Here is a 24099-nt window from a genome sequence, read left to right as displayed (position 1 = left end):
TAACCCAAGGTTATTCACAGAACATGATCAGCCAAAATTGGATGTAAATTAAGATGGGGGCAGAAGCAGAATGGGTATATCTACACTGGTTAGGCCTTAACTGGAGTACTCTGCCGAGTTCTGGATACCACGTTTTAGAGGGACAAGAAGGCATTAGAAAGGTGGCAGAAAAGATTTTCACAGATTACTTCAGGAATTAAGGACTTCCATTAGGTGGCTAGATTGGGGAAGCCAGGACCGTTCATTGCTGAGAAGGTTGACGTAAGGTTTCATAAAAGATATCCAAAGACTAATCGGCCTGGACAGAAAGAGAAATTATTCCCATTGGCTGAAGGCTCTAGAACCAGAAGACACCAACGTAAGGTGAATGGTAACAGAACCAGCGTAATGAGGATTTTTTTTTTTGTTTAAGCACAGTCTGAACAAGGCCAGCAGCGCGGGTTCAATTCCCGTACCAGCTGAGAATTCTGAATTCTCCCTGTGTTCCCGAACAGGCGCCGGAATGTGGTGACTAGGGGCTTTTCACAGTAACTTCATTGCAGTGTTAATGTAAGCCTACGTGTGACAATAAATATTATTTATTTATTGTATTATGTGGTTAGGATCGGAGTGTGTGGTGTAGGCAGATTCAATCATGGCTTTCAAAAAGTGTTGGATAATTATCTGAAGATAAAAATAAATTGCAAGCTACAGAGAAAAGGTAGGGCAGAGGGGCTGGTTGACGTGTTTTTGTAGAGAGCAGATATAGGCATGATGGGTTGAATGATCACCTTCTATGCTGGAACTATTATATCATTCAACAATTTGGACAGCAACGTTGATGTGTGGTAACAGAGGCAGCGGCACAGTGGTTCGCACTGCTGTCTTATCACAGAGTACCTGGGTTTGATTCTGTCTTTGGGTGCTTGTGTTGAATTTGCATCTGTTTCCTCCGGGTGCTCCAGTTTCCTCCCACGGTCCAAAGATGTGCAGGTTAGGTGGAGCTACAGGGATAGAGGGGGGAGTGGGCCTAGGTAGAATGCTCTTGGTAGGATCAGCGCAGACTCAATGGCATCCTTCTGCACTTTAGGCATTCTATGCAAATGCAGTTTTTGAAGCAGGAAGTGTTAACAGAGGTTTCAAAAGAGAGGCACTGTGCCTGAAGAGTTGGAACCATTTACAAAGTCAACAAAATATAAAAGAGGGAAGGAACAAAATGTGACATTACTAGGTGACTGGAAGGGAAAAGAACAAAAAGGAGATTGAAGTAATAGGGCACGAGTTGAGTATGTTACTCAAAAGTGGACATGGAGGAAATTCAGAGTATATAGGTATTCCATGAGTTGCGGTAAAAGAGGAATAAATGCAGCCGCCAGCCACCCCCCCCCCCCCCCCCCCCCCCCCCTCCAATCTCTGCACAAAGTAGCAAATACAGGCTTGAATAACTGACCAATTAACATTTTGTTTTGGTGCTGGTTGAATAATAAATGCTTGCTCATACACTATCAACTTCATCTGCTCTTTATGAATAGTAACATAGAAATTTGTGTCCTGCTGATAAAGCTTTGATTGAGAGCTCAACTCAAAGATTACAACCTCCATTAGTGTGGTACTCCCATGGTACTGCAATGAGCTGTCAACCTGGATTGTGTGTTCAAGTCTGTAAACCACAATCTCTTCACTTGGGAGGCAAAAGCAAATGTTACTTTTGGACCACAGTTGACACTTGGAAAAACTTTAGGGTCCCACCTTCATGAACATCTGCTAAAATTGCATATGTAAAGTACAATTCAAAGCAACAAAAGTTCTCTAACTCAGAACAGGGGAGAACAAAAAGGAGATTGAAGTAATATGGCAGGAGTTGGTATCTTACTCAAAAGTGGACATGGAAGAAACTCAGACTACATAGGTATCCCATAGACTAGGAGGTAAAAGAGGAAGCAATGCAAAAATAAAAAATTGATTGGAACCTTTCCTACATCCGGGGGATTTTAGAATATTATAACCATTGGATCCACTATCATCACTGTCACGTCCTTTAAGGCTTATCTCATTGTGCAGCTAGTTGGTGTATACCCAACAGCATCTATTGCACATTCTTTGCCCTTAGAAGAAGAAACTTCCATTTCTGCTGTTGCAATGACATGTCTTTCCAACTTTTTAAATATGATAATGATGTGAGCATTTCTAGCAATACCAGTCCATCTTTAATTGCTCTGCAGAAGGTTATGGCGAGCCTTGAACTACAGCAATCATGTGATGAAGGTAAACCAACAATGTGCTGGGAGGTGAGGTCCAGGATTTTGGTCCAGTGACAGTGAAGGATCAGGTTTGGCAGTGTCTATATCGGAGAAAGAGCGTTGCCATTGAGTTGAAAATGACTCTCCTTCAGACCTGAACTGATGAACGGAGTTTAGCTCTGAAGAAGAAATACATACAACATAAATCTCAACTACTTCTCTCTCCACAGATGCTGTATTTGTGTCTACATTTAATAATATGACTGAATTTTACATTCAGTTTGAGGGAAAGACGAGTGGGCCTCAGACTAATTATTAAACTTGGCAATAATGAAGGCATGAAAGTGAACTGGCAATTTAGGTTAAGGGATAGTCATTCGAGATGCAGTGGCAGATATTTGAGAATACACAGAATGGATAAATTCCAAGGGGTGGACTCACCACCCCTAGTTAACTACAAAAGTTAAAGATAGCATCAAAATTAAAGAAACAAGCACACAACATTGCACAAAGATGGGTTGTCAAGTTGCCAGGTTCTGATGACATTTATCTTAGGGCTTTAAAAGAAATGACTCGAGAGATAATTAATGCGTTGGTTTTAATTTTCCACGGTTCCACTGGACAGGAAAATAGCTAAAACAGCTGCTATTCAAGAAGGGATAGAACATAGAACATAGAACGATACAGCGCAGTACAGGCCCTTCGGCCCTCGATGTTGCACCGACATGGAAAAAAAAAAACTAAAGGCCATCTAACCTACACTATGCCCTTATCATCCATATGCTTATCCAATAAATTTTTAAATGCCCTCAATGTTGGCGAGTTCACTACTGTTGCAGGTAGGGCATTCCACGGCCTCACCACTCTTTGCGTAAAAAACCCACCTCTGACCTCTGTCCTATATCTATTACCCCTCAATTTAAGGCTATGTCCCCTCGTGCTAGCCACCTCCATCCGCGGGAGAAGGCTCTCGCTGTCCACCCTATCTAACCCTCTGATCATTTTGTATGCCTCTATTAAGTCACCTCTTAACCTTCTTCTCTCTAACGAAAACAACCTCAAGTCCATCAGCCTTTCCTCATAAGATTTTCCCTCCATACCAGGCAACATCCTGGTAAATCTCCTCTGCACCCGTTCCAAAGCTTCCACGTCCTTCCTATAATGAGGCGACCAGAACTGTACGCAATACTCCAAATGCGGCCGTACCAGAGTTTGGTACAGCTGCATCATGACCTCATGGCTCCGGAACTCAATCCCTCTACCAATAAAGGCCAACACACCATAGGCCTTCTTCACAACCCTATCAACCTGGGTGGCAACTTTCAGGATCTATGTACATGGACACCGAGATCCCTCTGCTCATCCACACTACCAAGAATTTTACCATTAGCCAAATATTCCGCATTCCTGTTATTCTTTCCAAAGTGAATCACCTCACACTTCTCCACATTAAACTCCATTTGCCACCTCTCAGCCCAGCTCTGCAGCTTATCTATGTCCCTCTGTAACCTGCAACATCCTTCCGCACTGTCTACAACTCCACCGACTTTAGTGTCGTCTGCAACACTTGCATAAATTCAAGGTAATCAAGCAGAGTCAACATATATTTTGTGAAAGGGAAATCATGTTTAGCCAATTTATTGGAGTACTTTGAAGTAATATGTGCCGTGGAATGCATTTAACTTTAGATTTTCAGAAGGCATTTGATCCGGTTAGTACGCAAAATAAAAGCTCATGGTGTAAAGGGTAACATATTGACATGGTTAGAAGATTTGTTAGCTGACAGGAAACAGAGAGGAGACATAAGTGGGCAATTTTCTGGCTTTCAAGATGTAACGAGTGACCTACCACAGAGATCAGTGCTCGGACCTCAACTCTTTACAATTTATATAAATTATTTAGATAGAGATGGTTGCTAAATTTGCCGATGACACAGATCAGTAGGAAAGTAAGGTGTGAAGAGGACATAAGGAGGCTACAAAGGATATAAACAAATTAGGTGACTGGGCAAAGATCTGGCAAATAAATATAAAACAAGAAAGTCTGAAAGTGAAGCATATTAGCTGAATGGTGAGAGATTACAGAGCTCTGAGATGCAGAGGGCTCTTGGTATCCGAGTGCATAAATCTCAAGAGGTTTAAGATGCAGGTACAGCCGGTAATTAGGAAATAGAATGTCATCGTTTATTGCAAGGGGAATTGAATACAAGAGTGGGGAACACTGGTGAGACCACATCTGGAGTACTGTGTACTGTATTTGTTGCCTTATTTAAGGAAGGATGTAAATGCATCAGAAACTAGACTAGAACATGCTAGACTAATACTGAAATAGGTTGATTTGTTATCTGAGAAAGGCTGAACAGACTAGGCTTGCATCACTGGAGTTAAGAAGAATAAGATGCCATATGATTGAAACATACAAGATCTTGAGGGGACTTGACAGGGTGGCCATGGAAAGAATGTTTCCTCTTGTGGGACAATCGAGAACTAGGGGTCACTGTTTAAAATATGGGTCGCTCATTTAAAACGCAGAAGATTGAGAGCCTTTAGGACTCACTTCCTCAAGAGAGTAGTGGCAGAATCGTTGAATATTTTTAAGGCAGCGGTAGATAGATTCTTGATAAGCAAGAGGTGAAAGGTTATCGGAGGTAGGCAGGAGATTAAAATCAAGTCAGCCATAATCATATTGAATGACGGGGCAGGCTTAGAGGGTTGGGTGGCCTACTCCTGTTTCTAATTCATACGTTCATGTTTCCAAGCCTCTGCGGTATTTTGCTTTTTATTTTAAGACATCGTTTTAAGTGTCTCCTTGAATGTTGACAGCCTTTTACATGGTATACATGTAGATATTCCCAAAGATTTGCATCAATCGACACCTAGGACTTTTTTTTAAAATGGACCTCAGCATACCGTATTTGTGAAATTACGGATTTTACCCCCTCCTCTTCCTTCAATTCCCAAGGTTCATCTCCTCCAAAGGCAAGATGCTCAAAATTCAGTTGTTGGCTGGAATGCGAATTAATTATCTGTCAAAACATGAAGTAATACAAATTAAGACTGCATATCAATCATTTTAAAGACAGTGCCTAAATCTTGTAACTTTTTAATGTACTATTCAGAGTTCCGAAAATGAGGACAAAGAACATTACAGGTGTACAATAATTTCTAAATCATGGTTTGTTCACATTGTGTTCTTGTACAAAATTACCAGATTTCAAAAACCAGTGCGGTTTCACCTTCCTATTGTTTGGCACTCTTCATTCAACAGCAATCTCTCTTTCTTCTGTGATACATTTCCACCTTAGGCTTCTATCTCAGACCAGTACCACAAGTTACTTTTTTAATAAGTTGCCACCCTTTCTAAGATTATTCAGAAGTTGCCTTACATTTATTTAGCATTGCTGATAATGAAGGATACAAGGTTTATTTCAAAAGTTTCCAAACTATGGGTTGGGTTAAGATTTTGGGGTGGAAACTGCCTGGAAAATCTTGGGACGAGCTTTGAGGTCCCATGATATCCACATTCAATTTTTCTCCCCTATTACAGTTCACTGAGAGGGGAGAGGAGTGAGCAGCTTTGCACAGGCAGTCTGTGTATGTGCTTTGAACGTACCCAATTAAAAAAAACATGGTATGCATTAAATCGTGATATGGATTAAGTTGGATGCCACATCTGAGATTAGATGTGCCGTACCAATCACACTACCAGCTTTTGAGAAGCTGCACAATATGTATGCATGAGTCTCATTAGGCTCAGTGAGTAAGATAGCATTATAACAAAAACAGTTCAACTTTAAAAACACTTGATTTTCATATGTTTAAAGTTAGTATGCATAATTAAATGATGAAAGTTATGATTTCCACCCCCCACCCACTAAATGTTCACTCTGACGTTACAGCAAGTCTGAGACATTAAAATGGGGTCACATCGGGAAACGTTTTGCGAAACATTGGTTGACATTATGGAGAAGAATAGTTCCAATTGTTGGGGATGAAAGTGTGTATTTTCTTTACATTACTGTTCAAATATATGCATCTCTTTCCTGATGAAAGGGCTATTTGCCCCACCTTCATGGTGAAGTATTACTTTCTTCATGTTAATGCCATCTTATCCATAGAATCCCTATAGTGCGGAAGGAGGGTATTGGGCCCATCCAGTCTGCACTGACCCTCCAAAGGAGCACTCCACCGAGGCCCACTTCCCTACCCTATCCCCATAACCCTGCACATTGACCATAGCCAATCCATCTAACCTGCTCACATCTGGACACAAAGGGGCAATTTAACATGACCAATCCACCTAACCAGCACATCTTTGGACTGTGGAAGAAAACCGGAACACCTGGAGGAAACCCACTCAGATACACGGAGTTTGTGCAAACACCACAGAGGCAGCCACCAAAGGTTGGAACCGAACGTGGGCGCTGTGAGGCAGCAGTGCTAACCACTATGCTAGAAGCTACCCATTAAATGCCAAACGACTTGCCAATAATCCAGACTGATATAATTCTGACAATTAAAACATTACATTTCTCAGATAAATTCAACAATAATTTACCATAGTTAGAACTGTGATTAAGCAGCATTTGTACGTCAAGATCATTGAATGAATACCCATATACTAATACAAGGATTGGCTGGATGGAGTACTAGAGTAAATTAGTTGACTTTACATCAATAGGGATAAATACATAAATGCAGCATATTTCCAGTTTTATTTCTGAGACATGCAAAAAAAACCTGACAGATCTATAATAATAATATTAATATTAACACAGCACAATATACAGGGCACACGTGCAACAACATCCCATTTCAGCCCTGACAGGACACTTCCGTGACTTGGTTTGTCAATATTTGATACTGAAGTTCAACTACATGCAGGCAAAGCTCAACAAGTAGGAGACTCGGACTTCAGGTTCTCCAAAGCACAAGCGATCGGGCTGATCAAATCAAATTAGGTTATTACATGGATCACTGGTATTTTGGGGATTGCACTCGAATGATCTTTGTACGAAAACTGTAATGTGGCAGAACTAACTTAAGGTTCAGCCTTCAACGGTGATGCACTTTGCACATATGCTGTTATTTGTTACTTCCAGTTACAGCAGCTGTCACCTATTTCAGATCTGACATGAATAAATCTGACAAACACATTGTATAGTGTGTATGTGCACACAGACGGAGTACAGCATCCCATTCTGAATAATTCTCAAAAGAAATAACATTTCTTAGATTGAGGCATATAAGTCAACCTTTGAAACCTTAAAATTTTTTTGAGGAGCATGGCCAATTTATTCACCAAGTATAAAATGTGAACCACCGGTGCTGGCAATCACCCATTTTGAAGTGTGAAAAAAGATAACATGGACAATTCAAGTTAAATCGATCTGACACATTTTACTGAATGGAAGGATACCATAAATCACAACCAAAACATTGTTTAAATGGTTAAATTCATTGTCTTTGGAATCTGATGCAAAGAGTTCATCAAATCCATGCAACGTCGCTTTGACTATGGCATCATCATAAGAATTGCACTCTGGATGAGATTTGGCTTTCAATTTCAGAATCATCCCTCCACAAATAATAATTTCCTCCATCCATTGAACTGGATATTCTCCATTTTTTTGAGTGATGTGCACCTGCACTATAAATTCTATGAATAATAGCATCCCAAATGACATCCTACGGTTTGATGAAGAAATCACACGGAACATCAAACAGGGCTTAGTTCCCCTCAGGTAGGTTTTTTCTTTCACAATCTACCTATTCCATTCAGCTCAGACATGATATTGGAATGGTCTATTGAGGTAAGCATTTAAAGGTTCAACTACAGATGTTGGACCGCCTAGTTTAACTACAATTTCTTTGCAAGCATGTCTTGACCTCAGGTCATATGAACACGTCACCCACTACTAAGCGGAGTTTTTTTTTGAGTAGGTCAACAGGACATATATTACTGAGATATATTTACATAGAATTTACAGTGCAGAAGGAGGCCATTCGGCCCATCGAGTCTGCACCGGCTCCTGGAAAGAGCACCCTACCCAAGGTTAACACCCCATAACCCAGTAACCCCATAACCCAGTAACCCCACCCAACACTAAGGGCAATTTTGGACACTGAGGGCAATTTTATCATGGCCAATCCACCTAACCTGCACGTCTTTGGACTGTGGGAGGAAACCGGAGCACCTGGAGGAAACCCATGCACACACGGGGAGGATGTGCAGACTCCGCACAGACAGTGACCCAAGCCGGAATCGAACCTGGAATCCTGGAGCTGTGAAGCGATTGTGCTATCCACAATGCTACCGTGCTGCCCATATAACTTCACTCCACCTTCATCCATTCAACCCTTGATACAGGCATGCATAAAATCTCCTGCAGTGAACTTGATTTTCAGCACATTTGAAAATTATCATTAGCTTCAATTTTGTTCTGGTCATGCAAACTGGTGCCACTTGTCTTCTCATATCCTGTGGTTTTCAGGAGAACGGTTTCTGAACCTTCTTCATTCCAGTTTGATTGCAGGGCATGTGAAAATTCATGGGTATTTCATCCACGGGGCTGATGTGGCTTAATGAGAACTCATGTTTTTGTTGTTGTCTGATGAAGCATTGCAGAAAACTGGCTCTTTTGGTGCTTTTGATATTGGTCATCTTCTTCAGGGATGATTCCTCCTCCCTTCATTCTTGAACCAGTTTTTCACTAACACTGGATTCCCTCACTGCAGCAATTATTTGATAAGTTAGCAAGTGTAATGACTATCAGATTGAACCCAGGTTCATACTTCAATCATTTTGCTGGAGAACATATTTCTGTTGGTCATGTGCAGTCTGCTCTGCGTGGGTGCATCCTGAACTCCAACCCATTTCCTTGGTAGCACAGCCTGTCTCACCTACTTGATCCCTTATGCCAACTTAGGCAAGTAAAACAACATTTCGGAGGTGAAAAATTAAAACAGGCCCCTAATGCAAGTATAGCATGCCTTAGTGAAAAGGAGGGGTGCTGACATATATGCTGAGTACAGACCTAAACATAATTTAGCACTGAAAAATGGAGTCATCTTATATATCGTGTCCAATTATATGGTATATCCATTTGGACTCATGATCTCTTTGCCAAGATTGTGGCAGACAGTGGGAGAATTGCCCTCAGCAGATGGAACACTTTTTACCTTGACCACCAGTAGATAATTCCACCATCCATTTTTTCAAGTGCCAGTTCTCTTAATCATCAACTTCAACTAAGCAATACCCTAATTGACCAGCAAACAATACAAACGATTAGGTCATAAGACCACAAGACATAGGAGCAGAATTAGGCCACTTGGCCCATCGAGTCTGCTCCCCCATTCAATCATTTTAAAAAAAATATAAATTTAGATTACCCAATTATTTTTTCCAATTAAGGGGCAATTTAGCGTAGCCAATCCACCTACTCTGCACATTTTTGGGTTGTGGGGGCGAAACCCACGCAGACACGGGGAGAATATGCAAACTCCACACGGACAGTGACCCAGAGCCGGGATCGAACCTGGGACCTCAGCGCCGCGAGGTGGTTGTGCTAACCACTAGGCCACCGTGCTGCCCCCCCATTCAATCATAGCTGATATTTTCTCATCCCCATTCTCCTGCCTTCTCCCCATAACCACTGGTCCTCTTATTAATCAAGAACCTATCCATCTCTGTTGTAAAGACACTCAGTGAATTGGCCTCCACATCCTTCTGTGGCAGAGTTCCACAGATTCACCACCCTCTGGCTGAAAAAATTCCTCCTCATCTCTGTTTTAAAGGACCGTCCCTTTAGTCTGAGGTGGTGTCCTCCAGTTCTAGTTTTTCCTAGAAGTGGAAACATCTTCTCCACGTCCAGTCTATCCAGGCCTCGCAGTATCTTGCACGTTTCAATAAGATCCCCTCTCATCCTTCTAAACTCTGAGTACAGACCCAGAGTCCTCAAACATTCCTCATACGACAAGTTCTTCATTCCAGGGTTCATTCTTGTGAACCTCCTCTGGACCCTTTCCAACGCCAGCACATCCTTCCTTAGATACAGGGCCCAAAATTGCTCACAATACTCCAAATGGGCTCTGACCAGAGCCTTATACAGACTCACAAGTACATCCCTGGTCTTGTATTCTAGCCCTCTTGACATGAATGCTAACATTGCATTTGCCTTCTTAACTGCCAAGTGAACCTGCGCATTAACCTTAAGAGAATCGTGAACAAGGACTCCCAAGTCCCTTTGTGCTTCTGATTTCTGAAGCATTTCCCCATTTAGAAAATAGTCGATGCCTAAATTCCTCCTTCCAAAGTGCATAACCTCACACTTTTCCACATCGTATTTCATTCGCCACTTCATTGCCCACTCTCCTAGCTTGTCCAAGTCCTTCTGCAGCCCTTGCTTCCTCAATACTAACTGTCCCTCTACAGATCTTTGTATCATTTGCAAACTTAGCAACAGTGCCTTCAGGACCTTCTTCCAGATCATTAATGTATATTGTGAAAAGTTCTGGTCCCAGCACAGACCCCTGAGGCACACCACTAGTCACCTGCTGCCATCCTGAAAAAGACCCCTTTACCCCCACTCTCTGCCTTCTGCCAGTCAGCCAATCCTCTATCCATGCCAGGATCTTACCCTTAACACCATGGGCTTTTAACTGATTTAACAGTCTCCTATGTGGCACCTTGTCAAAGGCCTTCTGGAAATCTAAATAAATCACGTCCACCTCCTTTGTCTAACATCCTTGTTACCTCCTCAAAGAACTCTAACACATTTGTTAGACACGACCTCCCTTTGACAAAGCCGTGCTGACTCAATTCTATTTTACCATGCACTTCCAAGTACTTTGCGATATTATCTTTAATAACAGACTCTAAAATCTTAGCAATGACCGAAGTCAGGCTAACCGGCCTATAATTTCCCGTCTTCTGCCTCCCTCATTTCTTGAACAGTGGTGTTACATTAGCCACTTTCCAGTCCTCTGGGACTCTTCCTGCCTCCAGTTATTCCTGAAACATCATCACCAATGCCTCCACAATTTCCTCAGCTACCTCCTTTAGGACCCTTGGGTGTAGTCCATCGGTCCAGATGACTTATCCACCTTCAGACCTTTCAGTTTCCCCAGAACCTTCTCCTTCGTAATGGTCACTGCACCTAGCTATTGTTGAATGGCTTTCACTTAGCTGGTTTAGTCTTCAAATAGTGATAATTTCCATATAAATCCAGCAAATAGAGTTACAGTAATGTCTATTTAGATCCAACATTAACTTCTTCAATCATTTGAAGAATTTGGCAATTATCCCTGGCCAACCGTCTACTTGGTTCAGGGCTCAATCAGCCATTTTGCGACATCAGCAACTTAATTTACCAACTCACAAGGAGATATTAAGACAAATGACCAAAAATGTAATCAACAGGTTGGTTTTCAGATGCACCTTAATGGCTTAGGACCTAGGCAGTTGAAGGCATACTGTCAATGGTGGTGAAAATAAAATCAGGGATGTTCATGAGGCCAGAATTGGAGGAAGACATAACTTGGAGGGTGGTGGGGTCGGAGGAGATTACAGAGATGGTGAGGAAGGAGACCATGGAGAGATCTGAAAAAAGGAAAATATATTGATAATGGAGGCATTCTTAACCAGAAGCCAATGTCGTTGAGTGAATAGAAGAGTGATAGATGAATGGGACTTAATGTTAGTTAGGGCATGGGTAGCAATTTTAGCGACTTCAAGTTTAGAGGATGGAATGTGAGAAGTCAGCTGAGAGTGCACTGAAATAGTCAAGTCTAAAATTAATACGGGTACGAATGAGGGTTTTAGCAGCAGATCAACAGACAGGGTCAGGTGAATTCCAGAACTGAAAATATGGGGTCTTAGTGATGGCAAGGATTTATCTGAAAGGTCAGATATGACATCATAATTGCAAGCAGTCTGGTTCAGCCTCAAAGTTGTCAGGGAGAGAAATGGAGCTGGTATCTAGCTGTCAGAATTCGCCGTGGGGCTGAAGACAATGGTTTCAGTGTTCCCAATACTGAGCTCAAGGAACTTTCTACCCGCTCAGAATAGAAATGTGGGACGAGGAGTCTATAATTTAGACTCAGTGGAGGGGTTGAAAGAGGTAGTGGAGAGGTAGAGCAGGCATTTTCAAAACGGGGATCGCGATCCGCGGGTGGGTGTCAGAAGGGTCGTGGAGCAGTCTGTCGCAGCGTTCCCGATCGCATGAATTTGCACGCAACATCCGGCATTTAATTATGCCATCTGCAAGCGGCTTTGAAAATTATGGCCGTAACCAGATGAAAAAATGTGGGCGCACTGCGCATGTGTTTCCGCTCATCGACGTGCATGCGCAGAACCAAGCGAGAAGCACCGCCTCCTCCTGATACCAGCGCATTGACTCAGAGGAAGATTTTTTTTTAATTCAATGCAATCGTCCTGCCTGAATCGAGGTAGAGAGCAGGTAACGGGCCCCGAACACTGATGTCACGTGATTTGGGAACGATTGCGAATCCTCCATTTGGTCAGCAGCAAACAAGTAAATAAGGACCAAGCAGGCTCACCTCTCGCATTAAAGGCAAGATAAAATGGTGGGTCGCGAAGGTCGGCCCGCGTGAGACCCGAAGTTCTGCCCGCGTGAGGCCCGAAGGTCGGCCCGCGTGAGACCCGAAGGTTGGCCTGCATGAGACCCAAACCTAAGGCCTCCACATTCTTCTGGTGTGGCGACCAGAATTGAATATCATACTCCAAGTGTGGCCAAACTAAGGTTCTATACAGCTGGAGCATGACTTGCCAATTTTTATACTCAATGCCCTGGCCAATGAAGGCAAGCATGCCGTATGCCTTCTTGACTACCTTCTCCACCTGTGTTGCCCCTTTCAGTGACCTGTGGACCTGTACACCTAGATCTCTCTGACTGTCAATATTCTTGAGGGTTCTACCATTCACTGTATATTCCCTACCTGTATTAGACCTTCACATTTCTCCGGATTAAACTCCATCTGCCATCTCTCCGCCCAAGTCTTCAGATGATCTAAATCATGCTGTATCCTCTGACAGTCCATATTGCTATCCGCAATTCCACCAACCTTTGTGTCGTCCCTAAACTGACTAATCAGACCAGTTACATTTTCCTCCAAATCATTTATATATACTACGAACAGCAAAGGTCCCAGCACTGATCCCTGCAGAACACCACTAGTCACAGCCCTCCAATCAGAAAAGCACCCTTCCATTGCTACTCTCTGCCTTCTATGACCTAGCCAGTTCTGTATCCATCTTGCCAGCTCACCTCTGATCCCATGTGACTTCACCTTTTGTACCAGTCTGCCATGAGGGACATTGTCAAAGGCCTTACTGAAGTCCATATAGACAACATCCACTATCCTACCTGCATCACTCATCGTTGTGACCTCCTCGAAAGACTATCAAGTTAGCGAGACCCCCTTCACAAAACCATGCTGCCTCTCACTAACAGGCTTCCAAATGGGAGTAGATCCTGTCTCGAAAGATTTTCTCCAGTAATCTCCCTACCACTGACGCAAGGCTCACCGGCCCGTAGTTTCCTGGATTATCCTTGCTACCCTTCTTAAACAAAGGAACAACATTGGCTATTTCCAGTCCTCCGGGACATCACCTGAAGACAGTGAGGACCCAAAGATTTTTGTTAAGGCCTCAGCAATTTCCTCTCTAGCCTCCTTCAGTATTCTAGGGTAGATCCCATCAGGCCCTGGGGACTTATCTACCGTAATACTTTTCTAGACGCCAACACCTCGTCTTTTTTGATCGTAATGTGACCCAGGCTATCTACACACCCTTCTCCAGACTTAACATGAAATGAAAATGAAAATCGCTTATTGTCACGAGTAGGCTTCAATGAAGTTACTGTGAAAAGCCCCTAGTCGCCACATTCCGGCACCTGTTCGGGGAGGCTGGTACGGGAATTGAACCGTGCTGCTGTCCACCAATTACTTCTCTTTAGTGAATACTGATGCAAAGTATTCATTTTGTAACTCACCCATTTCCTTTGGCTCCACACTTAGATTCCCTCCTCTGTCCTTCAGTGGGCCAACCCTTTCCCTGGCTACCCTCTTGCTTTTTATGTACGTGTAAAAAGCCTTGGGATTTTCCTTAACCCTATTTGCCAATGAATGGGTAAAAATGGGTCCCCGGACAAAAAGTTTGAAAAACACTTGAGGTAAAGTTGTCAGCGTACACACAAAGATGATATGCTTTCAGATAGGTCTCATGAAAGGAGGCATATAAACGAGAAATAGCAGAGCTCAAGGATAGATCCTTGGAGGACTGAGGTAACAAATTGAGAACAAGAGGAGAAGCCATTACAAGGTATTCTCTAGCTACAGTTGGATAGATAAGAAATAAACCAAGTGAGCGCAGTCCCATCCAGCTGGATGATGGTGGAGGCATTGGAGGTGGATGGTGTGATCAACTGCCCCAAAGGTTGCGGACAGGTTAAGTAGAGTTTATCACAGTCAAATGGGATGTCATTTGTGACGTTGATAAGGGCCATTTTGGTACTGTGGCAAGGGGCAACCCTGACTGGAGGGATTCATTAGAACATAACATAAGAGAAGGAGTAACATAGAAAATAGGAGGAGGCGGCCATTCAGTCTTTCGAGCCTACTGCACCATTCAGTATGATCATGGCTGATCATCCACTCAATAGGCAGAGACCCATGGACAATAGTGGCAGAGGGGATTCAGCAGGGGAGAGAACAAGTTTGCATGAGTCAGGGAGAATTAGAAAGTGTATCGTGAGAAGAAATTAATGGATGAGTTAAGTATAACAGTGAGTTAATAGAAGTATTAGCATAGAGCAGGTCAATAGAGACAGCAACTTGCCAAGGATCCATCCACAACACTTCCCAAGCCCACAACCTCTGGAAAAGCAAGGACAGCTGATGAAAGGGAACATCAGCATCTGCAGGTTCTTCTCCAGGCCTACACCATGGAACTATACCACTGCCCCCTCATCACAAAATTCTGCAACTGCCTTACCAGCATTGTGGGAGTATCTGCAGAAGATAGACTGCAGCTGATCCAGGTGAAAGTAACTTGCTACCACCTTCTCAAGGGTAATAAAAGTTGTTGTTGTTACCAATGTTCAGAACAAAAAATAAAAAGTATAAAATTAATAGGTTAAACAAGGTACTAACTATTTTCTAAGAAGGGAGAGAGATTTTTTAGAATATGAATGGGCAGCTGAGACCTGATGCTTGTAATTCCCGCACCATGTGGGAACGCCAGAGCACTTCAATTGCCTCAGGGAACTATGTGTGCAAGAGGCGTCTCTAGCTACAGGAGCTTGAGCCCACGGTTTATGAGTTTGAGGGGCAGTTAAGTATTTGCAGAGAATCAGGGAGGCCAATTGTATATTCCAGGAGGTGACCAATCCACAGGCAGCAAGAGTTCAGGCTAGTCGATGGGTGGCCATCCGGAAGAATAGGAAGAGGCAGAAAGTGCGGGAATCTTCGGGGTGTGCCACTCTTAAACCAGTAGTCAGCATTGGAGACTTCAGGAAGCGTGGTCCAAATCATGGTACCATTGGACAAGGGACCAAACAGGAGGAGAGAGCACAGGAGAAATATCGTTATTCCATAGTTCGGTGGATAAAGCTATTTCAATATCGGTCATTGTGGTGCCGCCATAGGATGCAGAATATCTGCAGCTAAGAGAATGAGCCAGCAATTGTGGTACGCATTGGTTCCAATGACATGAGAGAGAGAAGGTACCGAGGTCTGATGATCAGTATTCAAGAGGGAGAAAGATAAAATGTATGAACTCAACAGTAATTTCTAAATTGCTCCCAGTGTTGCACGTTAACAATAGTAGAATAAGGAAGATCAGGAGGATCAATATGCATCTTAAATCTTGGTGCAGGAGGGAGGGCTTCAGACTTTTGGGGCATTGGGGCCCGTTCTGGGGCAGGAGACACCCTTTCAAAAGGGCATGTTACACCTTAACAGGACTAGGATCAATGCCCTCGTGGGGAGGTTCACACATGCAGTTGGGAGTGTTCAAACTAAGCCTGCAAGGGACTGCGAATTAGCAAATCAAGCCAAAAAGAGGAATAACATGCATAAAGTTGATGTGCACTAAATGTATTAGTACCAATCAGACAGTACCCAGACCAAGAAGGACTACAAGGAATACAAAGACAGGTTTACAATGCATATATCTAAATACGGAGAATGTGGTGAACATGTTTGGAGAGATGTAAGCGCAAATAGCAGTGTGTGATGTAGTGGTAAAACAGAAATCTGGATTAAAATGGTGAGAACTGGGCACTTAATATTCAGGTATACAAAGTTTACAGAAAAGTTAGGGAAGGATAAAAGATGGGGTGACATAACTGATTAGGGAAGGGACTGGAGTGTTGGAAAGAATGTCCTTGAGGGGCAAGGACAGAATCCATTTGGTTAGAACAGAGAAGCAATAATGATATGATTAAAATTACTGGTACCATTACCACTACCAGAGGTATTCAGAAGGTCTCGAACAGTGAAAGAGGGATAAAGCAGAAAATCTGCAGGGAAATCACAGAAATGTGCACAAATTATAAAGTTGTGTTCAGGTTATTCATGAAGGCCCCACCTTCTCAACCTTGCCCCACCGCCCAAGGTGTGGTGATACTCAGGTTAAACCACCACCAGTCAGCTTTCTTTCCCCCTCAAGGGGGAAAGCGGCCTATGCTTCTATGCGGGACTACGGTGACTTTACCATATCGTGTTGAAGGACTTGAATTACCCAAATATCAATTGGGATAATGTTAAGAGTAAGGTAAGGAGGGCAAGAAATTTATGAAATGCTGTCAGAACTTCCTTGATCAATATGCACTCAGCCTAACTAGCAAGGAGCTATTGCTAGATCTGGTGCTGGGAAATGAGGTGAACCAAGTGTCTGCGGGGAACATTTAGATAAGAGTTGTCATCCTTGTTGACATGTACTAGATGCTGTGGTATGAAGAGGCAAGAGTTCAGCTCCTTTTTCACCAACACATCTTTAATGGTTCAAACTCACTCTGCACAGAACTCTACAGATCATCACCAGCTCCAGAGTCCACCTGAAGCCCCTTTACATATCAGTGTCAATCATTGAACACTTAACATAAATGAGAGAATCATTGAACACTTAACATAAATGAGACAACTAATTGCAATGCCTCTTAACCCATTACTTAACAGTCTCCCCTTCCTTGGAGAAAAAAAACAATTAGGTAAAAACAAAACTTCAAGAAACTAAAACACACACCTGATTCCCCCCCCCTTTTTTTTTTTAAGTAGAAGAGAAAAAAAACATTCACAGAAACAGGCGCCCTTCATTCACGATATCTAAAAGTTTCTGTGAACTAGCCCCTCTTTTCGTGAAACAGTCTGACAGTTGATAGCTACTGTCAACCCATTTAATTTTTGTTATTTCCCCTCTGTCCAACATCTGCTTTAAACTTGCGATGTCTATCCGTAACCTCTTTTCATTGACACTTTTTGTAGAGTGCACATTTTCCCACAGAGATTTATTGTCAATGTGACAGTCAATAGGTATATTACCTAAATCCTCTAATCCCAAAATTTCTGTCAATATCTGTCTTATATAAAAGGCCATATCCACCTCTTCCACTAAGCTTAATGTCTCAGCAGCCAAAGTGCTTTTGACCACTCTCCTTATTTTCTTTGTTTCCCACACAAGAGGGCAACATTTACCATTGTTCCCCAAAAGAAAAATTATAAAACCTCCTGCGGTTGAAACCCCATCACATAAATTTGCATAGGACGCATCACTATAAACTATGAGTTTCAAATGCCTAGGATCACCTGAAACAGGGAACTTCAAAACACACTCCTGCATTTTTAGTTTGGCCAACATTTTATTTGCTCTTATTATGTCTTCCACTTTGGGATCATTCACCTTTGTACTCAACTCTAAAACATCAAAACTCACGTCCGGTCTAGTCTGTCTTCCTAACCAGTTCAGTTGCCCAATTAAAATTTGCAGTTGCTCTTTTTCTATCTTTGAAACCATTGCGTCTTTTTGTGAAACCCGGCCACGACTAATTGCTATTGGACTGATGCTTTCCAAGTAAGATTGCTGACGTAAAGTTGCCCCTAACTGAGTCTGTCCGATTTCCAAACCAATATATTTAAATGCCCCGGAAGCCTGACTTCCAACCCTGAATTCTTTCCTCAAACCAGAGATTACAATAGCTTCAAAATCACTAGTCCCACCCCACAAAAAATCATCGACATGCATCATGAAGATGCCAGCAAGATTTCCCTTATAGTGCCAGTAAAACATTGCAGGATCTGCTTTCAACTGGCAACAGCCTAACTTTAACAAGACTGACCTCACCGAAAAGTACCACACTCTAGATGCATCATTTAATCCATATACACATTTGTTCAACTTCCACAGTACCCCATCGGTGTTAGCTGCTTCTTTAGGAGGACGGAGAAAAATGTCTCTCTGGAGCTGATGCCACTGCAAAAAGGCAGCTCTTATATCTATAGATTTGCAGTTCCATGCCTTTGTGGCTAATAGAGCCAAGAAGATCTTTAAAATAACCTTTCCTGCTGTAGATGAATCTACCCTCAAGTCCTGATCGTCTAAGCTTTCTTCAAATCCCCTTGCCACAAGCCTGGCCTTTGCCTTACAAGTTTCATCTGGAAGAACCTTTTCTGTACAAATCCATCTGTGGGATAGAGCTTTTTGTCCCCTATGAAAAAAAATGAAAATCATTTATTGTCACGAGTAGGCTTCAATGAAGTTATTGTGAAAAGCCCCTAGTCGCCACATTCCGGCGCCTGTCCGGGGAGGCTGGTACGGGAATCGAACCGTGCTGCTGGCCTGCTTGGTCTGCTTTAAAAGCCAGCGATTTAGCCCAGTGAGCTAAACCCATCCGGTACTTCCGTGTATACCCCAAATTCACTCCAACTATGCAATTCTTGCTGTTTAGCATCTTTGATAACTTTTTCATCTAATTTATTTGAAGCCACCAAAATCTCACATGCATGTGGGCTTCTACTTCTATTAGTATTCGTGGTCTCCTGTTCCGAGATCTTGATAAACTACGTCCCCTTTCCTGCCTGGTATCTCGTTCTGTACTGCTACTGCTTGATCTTTCTCTTCTGTAGCGGGATGTTCTTTCAATAGTTCTCGACCTTTTCCTGCGAACCTGTTCACTATCCGATGTACTATCTGAACTAGCACTGCGTTTCTGTGCCCTCCATTTTTGAACTTCGTTTTCCCAATCCATTGTCTTAACTTCCTCCCCTGAATGCTGTACATTCAACCAATGTTTATACTTTCCAGTGGCCTTCCCTGCTCTACTAATAACAGTTGCATCCTTCCATTGAGTAGACCCTTCAGGCAAGTATGTCACTTTTGTACCAACCTTTGGCAGTTGCCCTTTCGGAAAAATGGCCTGATCTAATTTATCAGAAGTACGTGTTCCTCTCCAGAAACCCTGTCTATATCAGTTAACTGGTCCACATAGTTCTGTAACACACGCGTACCAGATGACTCTGGTTCCTCGTCTTGTCTGTCTGTCTGCTCTATCTAAATTTGAAAATTTGTAATCGGTACCCATTATCCTTGATGAATGTACCCTAACAGTTTGATTACCATGTTGCAAAATAAATGTTTTGCCATCTATGCCTATGATCTTCCCTAGGCCTTTCCATTCATTAGAATTGTCTCTCTTATAGTATACCATTTCTCCTTGTTGAAAAACGGCATCTGATGGCCGTACATTATGTCTTAAAGCTCTGCGAATTCTTTCAGAGACTTCTGCTTCCAAAAAAACTTTTCTACTGCTATGTAACATGTTTAAATGTTCAGCAAAACCTGAGCTAATTGTAGTCCCTTCTCAAGCTGGAGGCTGGTCATCCAAAATGGAGGGAATTTTAGGATTTCTACCAAACACCAATTGATAAGGACTATAGCCCCCAACCATCTGCAATGAATTCTTTGCATGTACTGCCCATGCTAAAGCTGAATTTAGCGTGCAGTTTGGTCGACCTCCCAAAATTTTCCGAAGCACGTCATCGATAACAGCATGATTTCTTTCGCAGACACCATTACTAAACGGGCTTTCGGCAGCCGTGTTCATAACTCTGATATTCATGTTTTCACACATATCCCTAAACTCATCATTAGCAAATTCTTCCCCATGGTCCGTAAAGAATTTTGCTGGTGGACCCATTCCTGTCCCGATCCATTTTTCCACAATTTTGTCCAAAATTACTCTCTTTTCTTTACTTCGTACAATCGTTGATTGACTAAATCTGGTAGCTAAATCTACAAAATGCAAAATAAATATATTATTTGCTTTATCCCAGATCTTAAGGTCCATGGCCACAATGTCATTAAAATCCCTGGCCAACGGTAGGGTTACTATCGGTCGTGCTGGTGTCCTTCTGTACTTCCTGCAAACTTCACAGCGATCACTAACCTGTTCTATCAGCTTAGAATAGTCATCATCCCTTACCCCTGCATCCTTTAATAAATTCTTCAGCCTCCGAGGAGACGGATGTGCAAATTGCCTATGCAGTTTTACTACAATAAGCTTTTTACCAGCTAAAGTCACATTATCAACTGTCATTAATACATCCTTAACCACTCTACTTGAAACATTATTTGTCAATAATGGAATACAATAATGTCCCGACTGTGTAAATTGTAAGTCCACCGTCTTTCCAAAAACTGTTGCCTTATCCTGTTCCATGTCCAGCTTCATGTGTGCTTTCTTCATCGACGGTCTGCTCAGAAGCAAAGGTATCTCACTTGATACAACATCTGTGCTAATAAAATGATTCACTCCAGCAATATTGCAAGGGATCACCACTTTTTTTAGCGACTTCAGAGTATTATCATCCCCAAACCTGAAACTTGTGGAACTTTTAAATTCCTTAACTTTGTTACGATTTTCAGCATCCAATGAGTCCAGATAACATTTTAACCAGTCAATCCCACACACAGTAAATGTGCAGCCACTGTCCAATACAGCACAGTTAAAAGATTCTGCAACCAACACCCTCATTACCAGCGCAAAACAGCTTCTTAATAGGACAATGCCTTCTTTCTGGTCACTATCTTTTTCCTCTTCTGACTCTTCTGTGTCATGTGTCGCTTCAAATACTCTATCATAACGAGTTGGACAGTTGAAAGCATAATGGTATTGAGAGTCACATCGAAAACATCGATTTATCATGCCCCGTGCATTTCTGGGTTTCATCCTCCTATTGTAGGTTCTAACTGGGTTTCTGTCTTCATAATTTCCTTGTCTCGGTCTTCTTTTATAGTCTTGAGGCCTGTTCGTAGCCATACGATTTCGCCATCCTGTTAGTAGTGTATCTTCCATATTCTACCTTATAGAAGGCTGACCTATTTAGGTCATCAGAGCAATTGGAATTGAATGTTTCCCCCAAACTTTTTTCAAAGCTGCTGTCATCTGTTCGAATAAGGTATCGTTATCCGTAAACTGAACTTTTGTCAAAACCAGGAGTCTATCCATGTTGCTCACTCTAGCACAAGTCAAGTAATTTAAAGGCCAACACAGACTGTGGAAATTCCAGCCTGTGTTTCTGCAGCTTTTTATATAGTCTGCCAAATTCCATTATATAGTCTTCCATAGATAAATCCTCCATTTTCCGGAACTTATCAAAATCCGACCATGCTTCATACGCACTTAACAAGTCATCTTTCTTATAAATCTTGTCCATATAAAGTAATAGAGTCGCCAGACCTTCTTCTGAGTCTAACTCTTCCAACTCCAGCTCAGAAAGCACTTTGTTTCGGATTTTAATGCCATATGGTAAAGAGCCAATGCCATACCTTGTTTTCTCTTTCCTAAAGCAGTCACCTTAGTCCACATAACTACTGCACTTCTCCATTGGTCGTATGATTCCCTTTCAGAAAATAGGGGAGGATAATCATAACCAGCCATCTTTGTCCTGGGTTCAGCCATGTTTCCCTTTTTTTCCACTCCTTGGTTTGATCTGGAAAAATTGTATCTTTCAAGCCTTCACATTTACACAGCAACCATCCTCTGCTACCATTGTTAACATGTACTAGATGCTGTGATATGAAGAGGCAAGAGTTCAGCTCCTTTTTCACCAACACACCTTTAATGGTTCAAACTCACTCTGCACAGAACTCTACAGATCATCACCAGCTCCAGAGTCCACCTGAAGCCCCTTTACATATCAGTGTCAATCATTGACCACTTAACATAAATGAGACAATCATTGAACACTTAACATAAATGAGACAATCATTGAACACTTAACATAAATGAGACAATTGCAATGTTGCTTAACCCATTACTTAACAATCCTATCATAAGGTTTAAGTTAGTAATGGAAAAGAACAAGGAACAATCTAAACTGGAACTTTTAAATTGGAAGGGGGCAACTTCAGTGCGATGAGAGGGGATCCAGCCAGGATAAAATCATGCATTGTTGGTCTGAGGAATCGGATGATCTCCTACGGGATTGCTTAGAATCAGTGGACTGGTCAGTATTTAAAAACTCTGCGACCAGTCTGAACGCGTACGCCACTACAGTAACTGACTTCTTTAGTAAGTGTGTAGAAGACTGTGTGCAAAGAAGCAAATCTGCGTGTTTCCCAACCGGAAACCATGGATGAACAGGGATAGTCACTGCTTGCTGAAGTCTCGGTCTGAGGCATTCAAGTCTGGCGACCCTGACCTCTACAAGAAATGATGCGGAGATGCCGGCGTTGGACTGGGGTGAGCACAGTAAGAAGTCTTACAACACCAGCTTAAAGTCCAACAGGTTTGTTTCAAACACTAGCTTTCGTAGCACTGATTCTTCCTCAGGGGAATGAAGAGGTATGTTCCAGAAACATATATATAGACAAATTCAAAGATGTCAGACCAAGGAACAGAAAGTTGACAATATATCAGTCGAAACAGAGATGGTAAAGGTAATGGATGGGTGAAAATTTAAAGGCAGTAGGTTTTGGAAAGGGTGGCTATGCTGAGAGAAGTCTGGATGGCTTGCATCCCAGGTTGCTAAGAAGATAACAGAAAGACTTGGCATAATTTCCCATCTTCCCTAGATACAGAAGAAGTGCCACAGGATCGTAAAGTTGCAAACGTGTCACCCTTATTCAAGAAAGGGTGCAAGGACATCCCTACTAACTATAGGGCTGTCAGTTTAACAGTAGTAATGGTACAATAATCAGGGGGAAATAAATCTGCAGCACAGGTTTGCAAAGGACAGATTGTGCTTGACTGATCCAATGGGTTAACAGAGACGATTGATGAAGAAAATGTAATGGATGCTGTCTATATGGATTTCAAAGAAGCATTCGACAAACTACCACATTAAAGGCTGGCTAACAAAAGGAAAGCTTATGAAAGGAGGGTAATGTAAATTTTTAACCAAAAATGCCAGAATGGTTAAAAAAATAGAGTGGTGGTAAATAGTTTTTTGCAGACGAGAGGATGATAGACAGTGGTGCTCTTCCATGATCAGTGCTAGGACTGCTGCTTTTTTGACAAATTATAAAATTACGTTGGTATTAGAATATAGAGTAAAATTTCATAATTTGCCAATTATACCAAACTTGGATATGTGGCAGTGAGGATGTTGCCAATTTTTGTTATTTACAGCTCAGAAGACAACCATTTGGCCCATCATGTCTGCACCAGCTCCCAACAGAGTTTGCCAGCTAGTCCCATTCCCCAGGCCCATCTCCATAGCCCTCCACATTCATACTTTTCAAATATATATCCAGCTCTCTTTTGAAATCTATGGAATCTGCCTCCACCACTCTCCCGGTCAGCGCATTCCAAACGCCTACAACTCTGAATAAAGAATTTTCTCATCTCACTCCTTAC

The 24099-nt window shown here is 42.3% G+C and overlaps 1 protein-coding gene across 3 annotated transcripts in view; it reads right to left on the bottom strand.

Annotated features, from left to right (window-relative positions):
- The window catches only part of tbpl1 (TBP-like 1), an 80551-nt gene that overhangs the window by 48629 nt on the left and 7823 nt on the right, over positions 1–24099 (bottom strand). For all 3 annotated transcript variants that reach the window (XM_038799388.1, XM_038799389.1, XM_038799387.1), the window contains exon 2: positions 5129–5244. The gene's annotated coding sequence lies outside the window, so the exon portion shown is untranslated. The remainder of the gene's footprint in view (positions 1–5128; positions 5245–24099) is intronic.

Source organism: Scyliorhinus canicula, chromosome 6, assembly GCF_902713615.1.
Source record: "Scyliorhinus canicula chromosome 6, sScyCan1.1, whole genome shotgun sequence".
NCBI lineage: Eukaryota > Metazoa > Chordata > Chondrichthyes > Carcharhiniformes > Scyliorhinidae > Scyliorhinus > Scyliorhinus canicula.
The sequence above is the reverse complement of the archived record's forward strand: the minus strand, read 5'-3'. Positions and strand labels throughout refer to the sequence as shown.